This window comes from Felis catus, chromosome D2, assembly GCF_018350175.1.
Source record: "Felis catus isolate Fca126 chromosome D2, F.catus_Fca126_mat1.0, whole genome shotgun sequence".
Lineage (NCBI taxonomy): Eukaryota > Metazoa > Chordata > Mammalia > Carnivora > Felidae > Felis > Felis catus.
In genome coordinates, this window is record NC_058378.1 from 80,805,730 (window position 1) to 80,826,935 (window position 21,206).

The 21,206-nt window shown below is 43.1% G+C and overlaps 1 long non-coding RNA gene across 1 annotated transcript in view; it reads right to left on the reverse strand.

Annotated features, from left to right (window-relative positions):
- Positions 1-21,206, reverse strand: part of LOC109492763 — a 54,552-nt gene that overhangs the window by 29,609 nt on the left and 3,737 nt on the right. The window contains exon 2 of the long non-coding RNA XR_002736966.2: positions 107-241. This is a non-coding gene — a long non-coding RNA (uncharacterized LOC109492763). The remainder of the gene's footprint in view (positions 1-106; positions 242-21,206) is intronic.

The following is a 21,206-nucleotide window of genomic DNA, read 5'->3' on the forward strand; positions in this document are numbered from 1 at the left end:
GTCGCCGCAGGGAATGATAACAGCAACGGTTATTCCAACCAGGAGCCATCCAGTAGACTTAGTCCACCAGAAGCCCATCGCGCCCCCTCGGAACCCCCAGCGGTACCTTCGGCTTCTCCTCTGGCAGTTAGCGCTTTCCGCATCGCCCGGGAGGTGTGCAGCCCGGCCTGACGTCCGGCCCCATCCTCTGAGTCGTCTCAGGAGCTCAGCATCCTCCTACCGCCGTGGTGTTTTATGGATGCTGCACATGTGAGAAGAGATGAATGGATACAAGCTCATTCGGACGAAGAGAACCAGGAGATACGATACCTTTAAGATAGCGGTAAGTTGAGTCATGGGGATTTTTGTATCTCGGAAAAGCAAACCCTGAGCAAGACCTATATATATTCACACGGATGAACCTTAAAAGGTAGAACTGCGGTAAAAAAAAATTAAGTTGGAGAAGGAGGACTCTTCTATGACATCATTTATATACATTTATTTTTTATCTTATCTTTTCCATCTTCTTATGTTTATGTTTGAAAGAGAGAGAGAGAGCGAGCGAGCGCGTGCACACAAGTCAGGGAGGGGCAGAAAGAGAGGGAGGCACAGAATCCCAAGCTGGCCCTAGGCTCTGAGCTGTCAGCACAGAGCCCGACGTGGGGCTTGAACCAACCGCAAGATCATGACCCGGGTTGAAGTCAGATGCTTAACCGACTGAGCCACCCAGGTGCCCCCATTTATGTAAAAATTTAAAGGCACAAAGTGTTTTCTATCAATGGACATGTCGGTAAGTGTATTTATTACCTAAGAGCATAATGTTAAACACCACCTGTGGGGGTGTCCCCTCTGGCGGGGTGTGTGGGGGGGTGTCTGGATGTGTTGAAGGTCAACGGAGTTCAGCTTTATTTGGAATAGCTTCATTTTTTAAAACAGGACAATGGGTTCATATGGGTCGTATAATCTTTAAAAATAATAAACATAAACAAATGGGAAGCAAATATGGCAAAATGTCAAGTAGTGACATTCTGGGCGCCGGGAATGTGGGGTGGTAATTAGTTTTATTATTTATCATGTTAGATTTAGCCTTCATATTATTTATTTTTATAGTTTACATGTTACTATACATTTCCTTAAAGTATCTTATTCCCCAAATGATTATTTTCTCCACAGGTAAAATGGCACACCGTACCAAGTCAAAGCTACAAACAATTACAGTCAACAACTCCCTCCAGTCAACAACTGTTACCAGTTAGGAGTTTTTCCCGAGAGACGGTCTGAGTTCACACAAGTGTATTTTTTTGCCCAAATGGTAGCGTTCTATACACACTTTCCTATAACTTGCTCTTCGAAACTTGACAGAGCATCTTGAAGATAGTTCTCTCTTTACGTACAGAGATTCTGCACTTTTTGTTTTTATTTAAAAAAAATTTTTTTTAACGTTTATTTATTTTTGAGACAGAGAGAGACAAAGCATGAACGGGGGAGGGGCAGAGAGAGAGGGAGACACAGAATCGGAAGCAGGCTCCAGGCTCTGAGCCATCAGCCCAGAGCCCGACGCGGGGCTCGAACTCACGGACCGCGAGATCGTGACCTGAGCCGAAGTCGGACGCTCAACCGACTGAGCTACCCAGGAGCCCCAATTCTGCATTTTTTAAAAATAAAAGGTTGACGGCATTCTATTTTATGAATGGACCGTAAGTTTTTTTTAAGCTCCTATTGACGGACGTGGAGTTTGCTTCCAATTGTTTGCTATTACCAAACACTGTCTCGGCAAACACCGTGGTCCCTACCTCTTTTCTGTAGGTCTGTGAGTCGATCTGTAGGAGAAATCATTACAGGCAGAATTGTTGGGTCAGAGGGTATGTTCATTCACATTTTTGACTGATATCACCAAATTGCCTTCCATTGAGATGGTTCCAATTTATCCCTCACCATCAGGGTATGTGATAGATGTAAAAAAGTTTTTGTTGTTGGGGCGCCTGGGTGGCTCAGTCGGTTAAGCGTCCGACTTCGGCTCAGGTCGTGATCTCGCAGTTCGTGAGTTCAAGCCCCGCGTCAAGCCCTATGCTGACAGCTCAGAGCCTGGAGCCTGCTTCAGATTCTGTGTCTCCCTCTCTCTCTGCTCCTCCCCTGCTCATGCTCTCTCTCTCTCTCTCTTAAAAACAAATAAAGATTAAAAAAAGTTTTTGTTATTTAAAAAATTAAGAAGCAGAACAAAACTCAATCCATAGGTTTTGAGTCCCAGAAACTGCAGACACCTGTAAATATCATGCATATCTGCGTTTAGAATTGGCAGGCATTCACAGCAGAAGACAGGGCATGTTTTGGGTAAATATTATGGCTAATGAATTTTGTTCTTGTTGGGCTTCAGCCCACAATAAGTCCCCGCACGGCTGAAATTTAAAAGTATTTAAAAATCACTTTATGTAGCATAACATAAGCATCCTATAACCCACACAGTCTCTGTTAGTTTATTTTGAAAGTCTTTCCCCCCTTAATAAACTGCCTTGTTTAATATACCATGGATTTTAATTATCCGATTTACAGGGTTTGGGAAGACCTAAAAAAATTGGCACGCATCGGAACATTCACAACCTATTTAACGGTGTTTTTTTTTTTTTTTAAACCAAAGGCCAAGAGGATAACTGTATCAAATATATATTACACATATGATTTCTTTAGAGTATTTGTTTCTGCTTCATTTCCAACATCCCCATTGTCTAAATGATGGATTTTTATTTTACTTAGTCTCAAATTCCAAGAGAGTGATCTTAATGTAGAAGAAGATATTGGCAGTTGACCGATAATAAACCATGAGCCCAGCTCCATCAGTGACACTGACAGCCACACCATGGCCTCTGGGGACTGAGCTTCGGCCCCCAGACTTAGTTGTATCAAATCAAGGCCAATAAAACTTCCTGCTTTGGAAAGAAATGGGAAGTCTGGCACTTTCTTCAAAAGTCTTTTTTTCTTTTTTTTTTTTTTAAATTTTAAAACATGGAAAAGGATGTAAGTAAAAGGAAAAAACACGACTGGCGCAGAGAGAACTTTCCACTTGCAACGGATGTTAAAATCCTGGCACGTTATTTTGTGGATAGCAACAAATTGATTCTAAAGTTTATACGGAGTCAAAAGGCCAGAAGAGCCAACACAATATTGAAGAAGAACAAAGTTGGACGACTGACACTACTTGACTTTAAGACTGACGATAAAGCTACAGACAGTGTGGTATCGGGGAAAGAACAAATAGATTAATGGAACGGAATAGAGAGAGAAATAGACCCATATAAGCAGTCAACTGATCTTTGAAGAAGGAGCAAAAGCCATAGAATGGATAAAAGATGGTCTTTTCAACAAGTGATACTGGAACAGCCGGACATCCACATGCAATTAAAAAAAAAAAAAAGAATCTAGATATTTGTAACGGATGGGACCAGATTATTAGGCATGAGGGGGACGAAACGTTAGATGAAATGCCGGAGTGGGGCTACCGAGGAGGGAGTGAGGACTTCTTTCCTGAAATCTCTGAGAATAAACAATTCTGCCCTAATTGGGAAGGTCAGCAGGGCCTGCTAAGGTTGCTAGAATTCTACAGTATTTCCCCCCCCCGACTCAGCTGCCTCTGCTGCCCTTTCTTTATCGTGCCCAGGGGTGATGCAGGGCAATCAAAATGTGTCGAGGCTTATTACGCCCAGCCAGGGGCTTCTGTTCCAAGCAAATAGGAGTGCAAAATAAATACTCATTGGCTTTGTCCAGGCTTATCCAAACAGGCTCGTTAATAGGTGTTTCCAAAAAATATATTTCGCCTCTTTGAGTAGAGGAAAATCAATGATAATATTAGGTTTATGTGAAGGTCAAGCCGTTCAGCACTTAGCTTCTCTCATCCTCGGGTTTTAAAGGAAGCGATGAAGGAGCATTTCTGACAATCCTGCATGGAAAATGTCTTGACTGAGATTCCTGGACTTAATAAAAGATTTATGGTGGAAATTTTGCGAGTAATATCTTGTTAAAATAACTTCTGCGCTAACCTCAAGTGACAAGCGATTGCTCAAACTTGTTCCTACAGCTCCTGGGCCTTCTCTTTAATCTTTCATTAGCTCTGTTCTCCAAACTCGAAATACAAGGGACGACAATTGTTTGGGTCCATTATCTTTGATATGAGTGTCTCTTTGCTGTCTGCGAGGACGTGTTTTCTTTTTTCTGAATTACAAATGAAGTAAATGTCACCATTTGATGGTAATGGATGGCATTTAAATACACACTGATGTCGCATTGCTTAAAAGTCAAGACCCTTGTGAGCGGTGTTAAGTGATAGGCAGAGGGTGCTTTCTGGGATAGAGAAGACAGTGGGAAGACTTCACAGCTCGGGTGGTGACAGCCAAAAGCGACGCCTGCTCCTGGCTTTCCAGAACATCCGTTGTACCAAGAATGTTAGAATGAAAATAAAGGAAAGCACAAGTGTGTATAGACATAAAGACTGCTTATCTCAGAGAGGAAGAGCAGCCAGTATCATCTCCCACAATCTGGTAATGGTGGACAGACAATCCTGGTTGTCTATGGTTAGTTATGTACTGAGTTGTGTCCCCCACCTTCCCCCCCATTCATAAGATAAAGTCCTAACTCCCAGGGTGATTGTATTTAGAGATGGGGCCTTTAAGAAGGGAATTAAGGCTAAATTAAGTCCAAAGGGTAGGGCCTGAATTAAGACTGGTGTCTTTACAAGAAGACACCAGGAGTGCGTAAGTACAGAGAAAAGGCCACGCGAGGACACGATGGGAAGATGGCCGTCGACAAGCCGAGAATAGAGTTTTCATCGGAAACCAACCCACTGACACCTTGATCCTGGACTTCCAGCTCCCAGAACCGTGAGAAAACAAATTCCAGTTGCTTCAGCTACCCAGGCTGCTGAATCTGTCCATCCACGGATGCCAGCTAATCCCCTGCAGCTCAGGCATGGGCACGTGACCCATGCTAGCCAATGAGAGATAAAGGAAAGTCTGCTGGGGGCTTCTGGAAAAGACTTTCCTCCCTGTAAGAGACAGACACCTTAGAAGAACCTTCTTTTTGCTTTTGAATATTGTCCTATGCGGATGTGAAGCCTGGAGCTGCTGCAGGCATCTTGAGATTCTTTGGGGGAAGGCTAAGGGGATTGCCAGGGTATGGCCCCAGAGCCCTGGAAACTGCTTACCCCCACACTCTTCGGTATAGAAAAGAAATAAACCCCACAGCGAAGCTACTCTTACCTGAATATGCAATGTTGGGTTGGAAAATACGCTAAGTGATGCTGTGATTAAAAAGCACACAAAGGAATCCCACTGAAAAGTCTGTCATTCTAGGTGATAGGATACCAGACAGAGAAGCCGTCTCATTCTGGAGAATTCTAAATGACTCAGGCCATCAGAAAGTTGAATCTTCGGCATAGAGGTTTCTCAGTGTTGACATTACGTATTGACTGTGAACGGTTACAATGACGTGTGTGATTCCAACATAACTGGAGTGGCTTGACATTCGGCAGTTTCTAGTTTTTTCAAATACTCCTCCCTGAAGACCACTAGAATTTGTCTTTTCGTCATCCCCAGCACAAGCACCCTGATCCACTGTCTTGCTCCCACCCGGTTCCCGTGGCTTCCCTTCCCATCTATGTCCACCTACATGCTTAATTTTACTAAAGAAAATTCAAATCGAAGTAACACGTGCTCAAGGTCAGAAAATAAAGCTGCACAGAGGGATTTATCGTGGGCCCCTTGCCTTGTCGCTCATGACCCAATCCTGCTCCTCATGGGCGATCCCTTTAACCATTAAGTCATAGTTTGGTAACTTTATAGTCCTCCCCCCCCCCATAATTATATCATTATTTTTAGTTTTTTTTGTTAACAGTTTGCATCCATACACATATACTTATTTATCTATAGTCTGGAAGTTTCTTAGAAAGTTAAACATGAATTTACCACGTGTCCAAAGAGGAACAAACACCTATGTCTCCACAAAGACTTGCGCCAGAAGGTTCATGGCAGCGCTATCTATAATCACCAAAAGGTGGAAATGACCCAAATGTTGGCCCACTTATGAATGGATCAAGTGTGTTATGTCCAGACAAAAATATTATTCACCAATAAGAAGGAACACGTGCTACAACACGGATAAGCCTTGAAGACATCGTGCCACGTGAAAGAAGCCAGACCCGAAAGACCATGCGCTGTAGAATTCCACATGTGCAGAATGTCTAGAAAAGGCACGTGGATAGAGACAGGAATATCAGTGGTTGCCAGGAGCTGGGGGGTGGGATCGGGGCGAAACGGCAGCTGGGCATGAAGGTTCTTCCCGAGCTGAAAGACACGTTGCACGGATCTGTCAATTGACTAATAGTCATTGAATTGTGCGCATCAAGAGCGAATTTTATGGAATGTAAATTATACCTCAAGAGGGCTGTTAAAATATATAAAACATGACACAACTCTCTCTTTCTCGTTCCGTCAGCTAGAAACAGGGCTGTCCGCTTCCTCCTTTGTGGGGCAAGATGGTTACCCCATCTCCCGCTGCTCCTGTTCTCTCGCTTCCATTTCCCAAACGTCTCCAAATCGTACATGTACTTTTGTTTTGCAAAGAATGCCAACCTTTTACACAAATAAACTTTACAGGATTGAAATCCGTGAGCGGCATTTATGTCAACACGATGATCCAAGTACTTTTCCTAAAAGAACCAAGTCTGGTACCAGGATCGTATTTCCTTCTCCGCCGCTCCGCTATCACTCCAAGGGAAAAGGAAATGTTCAAATGGATTCTCCATTTTTGCCTTCCATCATTTCCTTAAGATCATGTCACGTTGGACTCTTCTTCATATCTGAGCACTGCCTTTTTTATACATCTGTACCCTTCTCCTGCACCTGGATTAAAAAGACGATGTTTCCATTTTAGAATAGTTTTCGATTTACAGGAAAAAATGTGAAGATAGTTCAGAAAGTTTCCATATACCCCACACCCAGTTTCTTCTGTTATCGACATTTCACGTTAGCGTAGTACATTTGTCACTATTAACGAACTGATATTGATGCATCATTATTAACTAAAGCCCATACTTTCTTTAGATTTCCTTAGTTTTAATGTAATATCTTTTTTCTGATTCCATTCTGGAAACCACATTACATTTAGTTATCGCATCTCCTCAGGCTCCTGTTGGCTGTGACAGTTTCTCAGACTTTGTTTTTGATGAACCTTGACAGTTTTGAGGAGGGCTGGTCAGGTGTTTTGTGGGGCACTCCTCGACTGGCATTTGATGTTTCTCTCGTGGTTAGACTAGGGTCGTGGGTTGTGGGGAGAAAGATCACAGAGGTAAAGTGTCATTCTGATTACAACATGGCAAGGAGATGTGAATGAAAGTGAGCCACCACGTAAATTATCTGGACTTCTGCACAGAAGCTTTGTCTATTCTCCCCCATCATTCATTCATTCATTCGTTCGTTCATTCATTTTAGTAGTAGGGACTCATGAATACAGTAGAGTTTTTCAATTTCTCTGAATCTGTGTGAAAACAGAAAGAGAAACAACATAGCAAAACCCCAAATCCGTGGACCACATTTACAACAAAACTAGGCAATACTAAATTGTTTGTATCTACCCCAAAATACAACTGGGTGGGAGAAACACCAAGAACTGTAAGACTTTCACATCATCAGTTCTGCAGGCGGAAGAAGGAGGAAACAATGGAGTAGCGTTCAATGAGTCTAAGTACAGGAGAACCTGGAATGGCAGGAAGTACCCCCTGGAAAGAAGGTAGGAACACTAGAGAGCAACGGCTGGAACCAGGAGGGGGTTTTCCCTCTCTAAATAAGAGGCAAGTGCAAGGGGCCCGTGGTAAGAAGAACTGAAGGGGTCCTACACAAGGAAGAAAATTCTGGGAATATAAAAACTGAGCATGACAAGGACAAGAGAAAGGAAGGAACGAATAAGTCCAGATCAAAGCAGGGCAGAGGAACAGAGAGGCAGGAGAGCTTAAAAAAACAAGACATAGCATTTTGGGGACACTATGCAGAAAGAACAGAAGAGGGAATTCTGAAGTCAGGAAAACTGTTCTGAACCCCTCCCTTATCCTAAAATTTAAGAACTAATTTTCCATAAAGACAGATAACAGAAAAGCATCGAGGCCAAATTGTCTACAAAATTATTACTGAAAAGAGAAAGGGAGAGAATAAAGAGCAGAACAACACCCTCCGGACACCTGCAAGAAAGCCATACCCATGAACAGATGGAACCTGAATCCCAAAGAAAGAAAATATGAGCCAAGGATTGAGATCCAGCAAAACTAACTTTCAGGCATAGGGATCATGGACAAATTGGACCATTGATCCCATGGGTCCTTCCTGAGAACCTACTAGAGAACAAGATTCAGACACCCCAAACGATGGGAGAATCACCGGGGAAGCAGGAAATATAATTACCCACAGAATGTAGACCCAGTGAGGGGAAAGAGAGAGCACGTCCAGTGTATAACAGCCATGTACTCTTACAATACAGTCAAACTACCATAATGGGGGAGAGTGGGAGAGCATATAAAATGCTTAACAGTTTTAGTAAGCCTAGTAATTATATTATTATTCTTCTGGGGTGGTTGTACGTATTACACAGAATAAAACAAATCATGAGTTACAGGACATTCTAATCCTATCGCCCCCCACAACTTTGAAAGCCAGGATCTCAGTGTGGGGAAGGGAGATAGAGATGTAATGGATGACAGGAAATAGTAGGCATGTGCCTTTGCTTACTTATTTTCTAGCTCCGTCTGCTGGAAAGGTCTAGATACAATGACCAACTGTATTGGTCTGCTAGGGCTACCACAACAAAGGACCACAGTCTGGGTGGCTTAAATAAGAGTACTTTCTCGGGGCGCCTGGGTGGCGCAGTCGGTTAAGCGTCCGACTTCAGCCAGGTCACGATCTCGCGGTCCGTGAGTTCGAGCCCCGCGTCGGGCTCTGGGCTGATGGCTTGGAGCCTGGAGCCTGTTTCGGATTCTGTGTCTCCCTCTCTCTCTGCCCCTCCCCCGTTCATGCTCTGTCTCTCTCTGTCCCAAAAATAAATAAACATTGAAAAAAAAATTAAAAAACAAAACAAAACAAAAAAAAGAGTACTTTCTCACAGGTCCAGAGACTGGAGTTCCGAGATCAAGGTGATGGTTCCTTCAGAGGCCCCTCTCCTTGACCTGCAGATGTTTGCCTCCTCCCAGTGTCTTCACATGGTTTTTCTCCTTGTGTCTTGATCTCTTCTTAAAAGGACACTGGCCATTTTGGGTTAGGGTCAACATTGATGATCTCATTTTAACTTAATTCTTCTTTTTTTTTTTTAAATGTTTATTTTTGAGAGAGAGAGAGAGAGAGAGAATAGGGGAGGGGCAGAGAGAGAGGAAGACACAGAATCCGAAGCAGGTTCCAGGCTCTGAGCTGTCAGCACAGAGCCTGATGTGGGACTCGAGCTCATGAACATGAGATCATGACCTGAGCCAAAGTCGGGTGCTCAACGGACTGAGCCACCCAGGTGCCCCCTTAATTATCCCTTTAAAGACCCCATCGCTGAAGGCAGTTACATTTTGAGGTACTGGAGATTACGAATTCAACATATGAATTCTGTGGGGGACACGATTCAGCCCGTAACACCAAACTCGTTCAATAACAACGGGCATGTCTACTGCTCAGTGTCTGGTCCTTTACACTAAAAGAAGCAGGTCTTTTGGAGAGGCTCTTGGAGTGCTAGCAAAATTTTATTTTTTTGACAGAAGTGGTGGTTATAAGGTGTTCACTTGATAATAATACGTTGTCATCTGCTTATTTTATGTAGGTTTTGGGTGTGTGTTTCATTTAATAATAATGCTGTAGATTGAATGTCTGTATCCCTTCAAAATTCGTATGTAGAAATCCTAATCCCCAGGGTGATGATATTATGGGGTAGGTCCTTTGAGAGGTGATTAGGTCATGAAGATGAAGGTTCATGATTGAGATTAGTGGCCGTATAAGAGAGACCCTAGAGAGTTAGATTGCCCCTGCTTCTCTGTGAGGACACAGTGAGAAGAGAGACATCTATCGACGAGGAAGCAGGCTCTCACCATACACTGAATCTGCTGGTACCTTGATCTTGGACTTTTCAGCCTCCAGAACTATAGGAAATAAATTTCTGTTGTTCATAAGCCACTCCGTTTATAGTATTTTGTTATAGCAGCCCAAGTTGAATACGACAAATAAAAAAATTGAGCCGATTTTAAGAGGAGAAATGGAATGACTAGCAACTTGATCAAACATGCAAAAACAAGAAAAATGTAAAAGGACCTACTACTTTAATAAAGACAGAAGGAATACAATCAAGTATATCAGTCATTATATTAAAAATGAATGAACTAAATTCTATCCCTGAAGACAGAGGTTGTCATATTAGTGTTTAAAACCAAAGCCAACTAGGATACAGAAGGTATATCTATCTTCAATAGAATATTACTCAGCCACGAAAAAGAATGAAATCTTGCCATGCAATGACATGGATGGAACGAATGTATTATGCGAAGCGAAATAAGTCAGTCAGAGAAAGACAAATACCATATGATTTCACTCATATTTGGAATTTAAGAAACAGAACAAGCGAACAAAGAAAGAAAAAGAGACCAATAAAACAGACTCTTAAGGATAAAGAACAGATGGTTGCCAGAGGGGAGGCGTGTAGGGGGACGGATGAAGTAAGGGGGATTAAGAGCACACTTAACATGACGAGCACTGAGAAATGTATAGAATCGTGGAATCACCATATTGTACACCTGAAATTAATATAACACTGTATGTTAAATACATGGGAATTTAAAACATGAAAAAAAAAACCCAGCTAAATGCAACGTGTACGTATTTAAAGATAAGTGATAAAAATGGTTGAAAGCAATGGGTTGGCAAAGTGGCACTAAGCAAATGCAACCAAGAAGAAAGCTATATGTACGTGGGTGCAGCACATTTTCTTTATCCATTTATCCATCGGTGAATACTTAGGTTGTTTCCATATCTTGGCTCTTGTAAATGATGCTATAATGAACACGGTGGTGCAGATACCTCTTTACGACAGCGATTTCACTTCCTTCAGATAAATACCCAACGTGGACTTGCTGGATCATATCGTAGTTCTGTTGGCTTTTTTTTTTTTAATTTGACGAACCTCCATATTGTTTTCCATAGTGTCTATATCAATTCATATTTTCACCAACAGTGTAATAGGATTCTTTTTGTCCACGTCCTTGCAAGTACTTGTCATCTCTTGTCATTTTTATAACAGACCTTCTAACAGGTGTGAGGTAATATCTCATCGTGGTTTTCATTTGCATTTGCCCAATGATCAGTAATATTGAGCACCTGTTCCTATACCTGTCGCCCATTTGAATATCTTCTTTGGAAAGATGTCTATTCAGGTCCTCTGCCCATTTTAAAACTGGATTTTTTGTTTTTTGTTTTTGCTGCTTTTGAGTTATATAAATCTCTTGTATATTTTGGATACGAACTCTTATCTGATGTACGGTTTATAAATATTTTCTCCCACCCAGCTAAAGATTGCCCTTTCATTTTGTTGATGGTTTCTTTGCTGTGCAGAAGCTCTTTAGTTTGATGTAGACCCACTTTTTTTGTTTTTGGTGCGTGTGCTTTTAGGGGCACATCTATAAAATTGGGGCGCCTGGGTGGCGCAGTCGGTTAAGCGTCCGACTTCAGCCAGGTCACGATCTCGCGGTCTGGGAGTTCGAGCCCCGCGTCAGGCTCTGGGCTGATGGCTCGGAGCCTGGAGCCTACTTCCGATTCTGTGTCTCCCTCTCTCTCTGCCCCTCCCCCGTTCATGCTCTGTCTCTCTCTATCCCAAAAATAAATAAACGTTGAAAAAAAAATTTATAAAATCATTGCCAAAACTGCTGTCAAGGAGCTTTCCCCCCGTGTTTTCTTCTAGAAATTTTATGGTTGTACCTTTAAGTCTTTACTCCATTTCAAGTTAATTTTTGTAAATCGTATAAGATAGGGGTCCAGTATCATTCTTTTATATGTGAACATCCACTTTTCCCAGCACCATTTATTGAAGAGACTATCTCTCCTGCATTGAATACTCTTGGCTCCATTGTCAAATATTAGTTGACCATGTATGTGAGGGTTTATCTTTGGGCTCTTGATTCTGTTCCACTGCTCTGTGTGCCTATTCTTATGCCGATACCACACTGACTTCATCACGATAGCTTTGTAATATAGTTTGAAACCAGGAGGTGTGATGCTTCCAGCTTTGTTCTTTCTTAGGATTTCTTTGGCTATTCGGGGTCTTTGGTGGCTTCAGATGATTTTAGGTTTGTTTTTCTATTCTGTAAAAAAAGGCCATTGGAATTTTCCTGATAAAAATAATCCAGAAAATTCTGCGAATGGATAAATCCTAGAGGGTAGTCAAGGATACATAAGAGAGAAGCTTAATGAGGGGACATTTGTCTTATCTGGTGTCAGATGATCCACTAAAGGTACTGCAGTGAAATCAACATGGTATTTGTTTCCAAACAGGCAAATAGATCAGTGAATCAGAAGAGGGAATCTGAAATCAGAGCCAGAAGAAAACTTCTATATGACAAAAATGGTGGTTTAGTTTTTGGGAAAGTACAAGATTATTTAATAAGTCTTGGTGGCACAATCCACCTAACATCTAGAAGAAAATAAAAGTGAATCTCTCTCTTATATTCTATTTGATCACACATTACAGAATATGGAATATATACAAGAAGCAAAACCTGGCCCACTCTGTGTATAATTAGGGGTGGGGAGACTTTATCAGACCGACGATTCAAAAGCTTTGAAAGAAAAAGACAGGGGCCCTTGGGTAGCTCAGTCAGTTAAGCACCCGACTCTTGGCTTTGGGTCAGGTCATGATCTCCTGCTTTCGTGAGTTCGAATTTCGGGACTCTCTGTCTCCCTCTCTCTCTGTCCTTCCCCCACTTGCGCTCTTTCTCTAAGTAAACTTAAAAATTTTTTTTTTTTACATTTTGATACATGAGTCTTTATTCCTTTTTTTGTGTTTTTTTTTGTTTTTTTTTCAATATATGAAATTTATTGTCAAATTGGTTTCCATACAGCACCCAGTGCTCATCCCAACAGGTGCCCTCCTCAATGCCCATCGCCCACCCTCTCCTCCCTCCCACCCCCCCATCAACCCTCAGTTTGTTCTCAGTTTTTTTTTTTTAATTTTTTTTCTTCAACGTTTATTTATTTTTGGGACAGAGAGAGACAGAGCATGAACGGGGGAGGGGCAGAGAGAGAGGGAGACACAGAATCGGAAGCAGGCTCCAGGCTCTGAGCCATCAGCCCAGAGCCTGACGCGGGGCTCAAACTCACGGACCGCGAGATCGTGACCTGGCTGAAGTCGGACGCTTAACCGACTGCACCACCCAGGCGCCTCTGTTCTCAGTTTTTAAGAGTCTCCTACGCTTTGGCTCTCTTCCACTCTAACCTCTTTTTTTTTTTCCCTTCCCCTCCCCCATGGGTTTCTGTTAAGTTTCTCAGGATCCACATAAGAGTGAAACCATATGGTGTCTGTCTTTCTCTGTATGGCTTATTTCACTTAGCATCACACTCTCCAGTTCCATCCATGTTGCTACAAAGGGCCATATTTTATTCTTTCTCATTGCCACGTAGTACTCCATTGTGTATATAAACCACAATTTCTTTATCCATTCATCAGTTGATGGACATTTAGGCTCTTTCCATAATTTGGCTATTGTTGAGAGTGCTGCTATAAAACTTAAAAATTTTTTTAAAAATTTTCATTAAAAAAAGACATATTTGAATATATAGAAATTAAGAACCTTTGCACAGTGAGTGATGTTACAAATAAAGTCAACAAAATGACAATAAAAAGCTGATAGAAGCGATCCAATCGAGAAGAGAGTGGATAAAGGATGTGAACAGGGCGCTCAAGAGAGCACGAAACAGAAAGGTCAGCCAACAGGCAAAGAGGCTTAAGTGTACCGGTGTTAAGGGAATTTCAAATTAAAGTAGCGATGTAATATTTCAACCCACAAGAGTGTTTAAAAGTAAAATAGCACAATGAGTGTGTAATGGAGTATAAAACCTCTTACGTGTGTATGTGTATTTATGCACACGTGCACTTACCTGTGCACTTTTGTGTCTGTTCACAATTTTATGAGCGTGGAGAATAAAGGCTTCCTTATAGATCGCTAACATAAGTTACTTATGTTGGTGCTGGAGGGAGGTGGGAAGGAAAAAGAGGGAGAAAACGAAGTCAAATGAGAAAGGAAAACAAAAAAATAAGAGTATGTTAAAAAGCACTGATGACGTATTTATATACGTGTGTGAAATTATATATGTGCGTACATATGTAGATTTTATTTTGCAAAGAAGACATTTCCTCAGATCTTGAAACCATTAGTCTATTGCCTCCCCATCCCCATTGTATTATAAATTTTAAAACATGAATAGAAAAATTGAAATACTACAATATATGCCTTGATATCTTTTACCTAGATTCAACTGTTGGTAACAGGTTGATGTATTTGCTTTATCTGTGTGTGTGTCCATGTGTATAATGTATATATCTGTATTTACATACACACGGCTATTTACAGAACTATTTGAAGGTAAGTTGCAGGCAAAATTGTCACTTCATCCCTAACTGCTTTAGCATGTATCTTTTATAAATAAGGACATTTCCCCTGATATATCCACAACACTATTATCACACCTAAAAAAATTAACACAAATTTCAAAATGTCATCTAATATCTAGTCCATATTCAGTTTTCCCCAGCTGTCCCAATGGTATATATAATGTTCACTGTTTCTCACCTTTTTTTTTTTTAAGTTTATTTACTTATTTTGGGAGAGAGAAAGTAAAGAAGGGGCAGAGACGGAGAGAGAATCCCAAGCAGGCTCCGCACCACCAGTGCAGATCCCGACGCGGGGCTCGAACTCACGGACCGCGCGATCATGACCTGGGCCGAAGTCGGATGCTTAACCGACTGAGCCACCCGGGTGCCCTGGTGTTCATTTTTTGAACCAGGATCCAGTGATGTTTTATGCATTGCACTGTCATTTCTTTTCAGGTTTTTAAAATCTGGATTTTCCCCTAGGATATTGGCCTTCCCAAGAGTCCTGGTTCACCCGCACACCATGAGTTAATCCTCCCTGTTGTCATTTGACCATGTTTACCTTGGGTTGCCTGGCGTAGAAAGCTACAGGGTGCTCTGAATCCCCCCCTCCCCGACACTTTTTGGTCTATGTCTCTGTCCCACCTTCCATCAGGCACAGTATTTCTTGTTCTTGGGCATCCAAGGTCCTTGGGGGTCGACCAGTCCTCCCCCAAAGGAGTCCAACTCCTGTGCTGTGCTCCTTGCTACAATTCTGTCACCTGGGCCTCAGCAGTTACCTCCTTGCCGTCCTCCATAAATTTTGTCCTGTTCCAGACTGAGCAGAGGTAAAGGCTGATGAGCTACCACTTTACTAGGAGGTGCAACTCCAGTTAAAGGGCCACAGGGAGGAGGGAGAACCCGTACAAGGATGTGCTGGCCCACTAAGTTTAAGTTCAGTAGACTGGTCTTGCAGAACCAAGATACTGTGAGGGGTCCAGTGGCCCCATCTCTCGTTAATCAAAGGCTTACCCCCTGAGACTTGACCACCCCACACTTCCAGGTTGCAGAAGTCCCGGAGCCGTCTGCAGCATCCCATGCCCCAGGGAAGACCAAGGCAGGAGGTAAGACCTTGTCAGGTGCTGCCCGCTGGAAACTGGCCAAAGCACTCCCTGCTCTGTGGCTAGGACGAGAGTTTCTGAAGTGGGGCTGAAGGTAGGTATATCCCATCAACGACTCTGGCCAGTGGTCTGCCTCTTGTTCTCTCTGTCATTGACTTATACCCTTTTTGGTTGTTGTTTACCATGATTTAGGAGGGGTGACAGGAGGCAGGAAAGATAAATGCACATAGTCAATTCTTCACCATGAATAGTGAGTATCTTCATTTGTTTTATGTGCTTCCTGAAATATGAAGATGTGAACTCAGTGCTGTGCTGGGAAATGCTGCATGAGTGGCCCTCTGGGGGCGGTGGGGGGGGGGGAGGAAGCCCTGATTTGTAGCATTTGCTCATTTTCATGGTGCAAATCCTGCCACCATGGCCAATTTCCGGCTCCTGATGTAATGGCACTGAATGCAGAGTTGGGAAGGGACACAGACAATTAGCTCCCATGAGCTGGTACAGGCCAGCCCCAACACACTCCTGTGTGTTACCCGAATAATAAGCAATGAAGGACACGGTAATTGTAGGAGGCCTGCTCCATGGTCAAGTTGAGAGCAGCAGAAAAAGCAAGCAACAAGCAATCAAAACCGAAAGGGCAGTCCTCCACTGGCCGACCCCGTATACACAACGAATCACTGACTCACAAATGAAATATTAGAAAATATCTTGTTCCTGACACGGGGGCTGCTTCGACTTCTCAGCTGTGCCTGACTTTTTGGGGTGATATACAGAGCCACGTAAAACATCAACAACAGGAACGACAGCACCAAAATGCGCTTTGAGGAGGACGCAGAGAAGTGTCCTACCTGTTGAGCCTGCGGGCTTCGCGACCAACCAGACTTCAGATCTGCTCTCCACTCCCACCAAATAGTTATAGGAATTCCAAAGGACCCAGCTCTTCCAGTAACGTCAGGGTCTCTGGGCCCACACACTTCGCTCACACAGCCCAAGCAAAGGGGAGACAGGCCTCCTGGCGAGTCCTCAAGGGGCATGACTGAAAATCGAAGCTCACCTAAGAAAATGCTTCATGATGGCGTCAGTATCCACTAGAAGGCCCTCGAGGAAATGACTTTGAGGCTGATCCCGTGTTGACACACACCCGGGATGGATCCTGAATGGAGCAGGGTAATTAGTGGTCTAATGACCACAGGCTGGCACTTGTCCACCTTCCTCCAGTTCTGCGGAATTGAGTAAGGCATAGCTCCTGTATGGTTGATGAGCGTCAACCAGGTGTTTATAGAACAGTGTGCCGGGAGGCTTGTGGCTTTCTTAAGTCCTGGCTGGATGGCAAAGGTCCTAAGTCCCGAGAGGTCTTAGAGATTCAGCTAGATTGTGTCCCCGCAGCTCAGGCTACTTACGCAGGGCTTGTGTTCCCACTGATGCTTATGGTGCTCCGACGTATCTGGATGTGGCATCCAAGTCCGCACTGACCGTATCAACGATATCTATTCTTAATGGATGTTGATCGTATTTACTCCCAGATTTAGTCTGTCTGGACCAAAGAGGCCCCAAGCTTGCAGCCTGCCCTTCCCAGCAGCCCCAAGGTCATTTCCGCGGTCCTTCCCTGGGCGGCCTAGCCTAGGCCCCAGAGCCATGGTTTTACAAACACGGAGACAGGTAAACGCTGTCCAGTCTTTTTCTGCACTTATGTCAATTGGATGCCAATTGGTGAGAAACGACTCCAACCAGGAATGACTTAAGCAAAAGAGTATTTATTACCTCACGTGTCAAGAATTCTGGAGGTAGGCTGGTTCAGGCCGGGTTAATTAAGCGGCTCAGATATTATCAGAGGCCCAGGTGCTCTCTGTTTTTCCACTCCGTCACAACCCTCATGTTACTTATTGTCCTTAGGCCTGTTCCCTGTCGTTACCGATCGGTGCCCCAGTGCCCAGCCCTCTGGCCAGACACAGTGAAGTGAGTGGCAGAGGGGAGCCGTCTTCTCCTGTGTGTTTCCCTTTATCAGCAAGGAAGAACTTGCACCGGAGCCTTCTAGAAGTTGCCCCTAACACCTCACAGTCCAGAATTTCATCACAGACCCACCCTTAACTGGTCGGTGGCAAAGGGAATGTATTTCCTGGGAAAGGTGTAGATTGACATTGAACTTTCTGAGCTGCCTGCCTAAAGCACTTTGCCATCTGGTGTTGGAGAAAATCGGGGTTTGTTCAAGCCACTTGAGTGAGGAGAAGTGGCTGTAGGACAAGCGACTCACCGCGTCTGCAGCCCCCCGGGTTTTGGTGACAACAGAGCACCCAAGAAACATGCCCATCCTGATTCCCAGGAAACGCTCTGGAGATCTTCATTTTACACAGGAGATAGTGTTGACTCCTTGTGTACCCAGAGGCATCTCTATCTGCCACTACATTTCACTGCCGGTCTGGCCGGGTGTAGACTTCCGGATCAAAAGCACTGTGCCCGGGGACTTTGAGGTATGGTTCCGCCACCCTCCAGCACTCACTGTGTCTGAAGAGGTGTCTGAGGTAAGTCTGACTCTCGTGGGCCTTCTTCCATTCGTCCCTCGGGGCACGTGATGGTCCCTGGTAGTCTGAATATCACACCTTCGCTTCCACCCTTATGTACTCTTTTTCCCCCCTCTGCTTCTGGAAGTCGAATAAAAGTAATAGTTTGCCTTCTGGGTCTATCATGCTTGTTTCTTCACCTTTGCTAATTTTTCTGTTTGGGTCTGCTCTAAAGTATATGAGGTTTCCTTGGCTGATCTGGACCATGGGGCAAATCTGGTCTACTCCGTGTTTTTCTACGGCTTGTGGGCTAACGTATATTTTTAACTGGTGGAGAAAAAGAAAAATAATACTGCAAGGCAGTTGACAATTATAGGACACTTAAATTTCAGTGTTCATACATAAAGTTTCATTGAAGTACGGTCCTGCCTATTCACTTACATATGGTCTCCGGTTGCTTTGGGCTGTAATGGCAGTTACGCAGCTGTGGCAGAGACCGTATGGCTCACAAGGCCTAAAATATTAACTATCTGCCCTGTACAGAGAAAGTTTGCTGATTCCTGTCCGAGAATACCAGCATGGATTTTAGCCATGCTCATTCTATTGTTCAGGCGGTTCACTGAAAGTTTTCTTCAACAATCATTATTTTTAACTAATATAGTTTTAAAGAGAGAGAGAGAGAGAACAGGGGAGGGGCTGAGAGAGAGAATCCCAAGCAGGCTCTGTGCTGTCAGTACGGAGCCGGACACGGGGCTCGAACTCACGAACCGTGAGATCATGACCGGAGCTGAAACCAAGATGGGACGCTTAACCGACTGAGCCACCCGGCTCCCCATTTTTAATTATTTTTAATTTCTAAGAACTTTATTTCTCTGGTTATTCTTTGTATCAGATGGGTGAGCAGTTTTGTTATGGGTTTAATATTCATTTTTAAGCGTTTTGTACAAGTACAAAAAAGAACGCAAGTCCTAAGTGGGAAATTCAATAAATTTTCACCAAGGGAACACGTTCGTATAACCAACCAAAAGATAAATAAAATGACCAACACGCCAAAAACCTTCTCTGTACTCCCATATGCTACCAACCAAAAGGTAACCACTATTTTGACTTGATAATTGTGAACTTTACCGGAATGGAATCATGCGGGATGTATCTCTCTAGGTCTAACTTCTTTCACTCAGTATTATGCTTGTGAAATCCACATCGTACGTAGCCATCAGTTTGCTCGCATTTCTAAGTACTATTCCTCGTATTTCTAAATACTATTCCATTACACGAATATGCCACAGTGTATTTAACACTTCTATTAAAGTTGTTTCCAGTTTGGGGCTATTGAAAATAGCACTACTATAAACATTCTTGCACATGTTATCGTGTCAATGTCTATTAATCGGGAAGAGATTTCTCAGGCACAGAATAGTTCACCCGTAGCTGATACTGATGAATTCCCACCAGCCCTGTTGGAGAGGTCAGTTCAAGGTCCTCACCAGCGCTTGGTAGGATCAGTCTTTTTAATTTTAGTCGTGCTGCTGGATACGTGTTAGTATTCACTGTGGTTTTAATCTGTATTTCTCTAATGACTAATGAGTTTGGGAGATTTCCATGTGCTTTGGGCCATTTGGCAGCCTCTTTTGTGAGGCATCTGCTCAAGTATCTTGCTTAGTTTTCCACTGGGTTGTGTGTCTTTTTCTCACTGATTCATAGGAATTCTTTATGTATTTTGGAATGACTGCCTTGTCACTCCGCATGGCTTTCCTTTTTTATACTCTCTATGGTGTTTTTTGTCTGTTTGATGACTTTTTAAAAATATTTTGTGTGTATGTGAGAGAGAGAGAGAGAGAGAGAGAGAGAGAGAGAGAGAGTGAGCAGGGCAAGAGCAGAGAGAGAGGGAGGCACAGAGAATCTCAAGTAGGCTCCACACTGTCAGTGCAGAGCCCGATGCAGGGCTCAAACTCACGAACCGCGAGATCATGACTTGAGCCCAGTCAAGAGTCGGATGCTTAACCGACTGAGCCACCCAGGCGCCCCTAACTTAATTTTTTGAGTTAAAAATGTTTACCTTAAATTTTTTTTTAATTCTAATTTTTTCCCCTCACGGTTATGCTTAGGAGATCTGTGCCCACTTTGCAGCCATGAAGATAATCCTGTGTGGTTTTTTTTTTTCTAAAAGGTTTTTTGTTTTCCCCGTCACAAGTTGACCTTCAATCAATCTGGAATTGATTTTTGTTAATGGCGTGAGGTTCTGGCTGGGATTTGTTTTTCCCACGGGGATATCCAGCTGACTCGGTTTCATTTCTAGAAAGTGCCATCTTTTCCTATCACACAAACGTGTTGCCTTTGTTATGAATATAGTGACTGTATATGCGCGGATCTTTCTGGATCCTGTGTTCCACTCCACTTCTCTGTTTCCAGTACGTGCACCAATACCACACTGCCTTCGTCACTGTGGCTTTGTAGTAAATCTGGACACCTGGTCATGTAAGTCCTCAAGCTCTGTGCATCTTTAAGATGATCTGGGTTGTTCTTGGCCTTTCTCATTGGCCCATAAACTTGAAAACCAGCTTGTCAGTTTAGACACACACATTAAAGGAAAAAAAAAAACTTCTGAATTTTTATTGGGATTGCACTGAATCTGTAATTCAGTTTGGGAATATCTTTATAATACTGACTATTCAAATTCATGAATGTGTCCCTTCCTTCCTTCCTTTCTTCCTTCCTTCCTTCCTTCCCTCTCCTCCCTCAGGTCTTTGAAAATTACCATGGATACTGTTCTGCATTTTGCGGGGTGTATAGATTTTGCAACATCTTTTGTTAGATTGATTCCTGGACATTTTGTTTTCTGACGCCACTGTAAAGCGATATCATTTTTGAATTTAGTTTTCTACGTGTTTGTGGCTGGTACAATAGATTTCTGTATATTGACCTCATATCCAGTGACCTTGAATTCACTTAGCTGTAAATCTTTTCAACTGCTAATATTCAAACACGTTGCCTG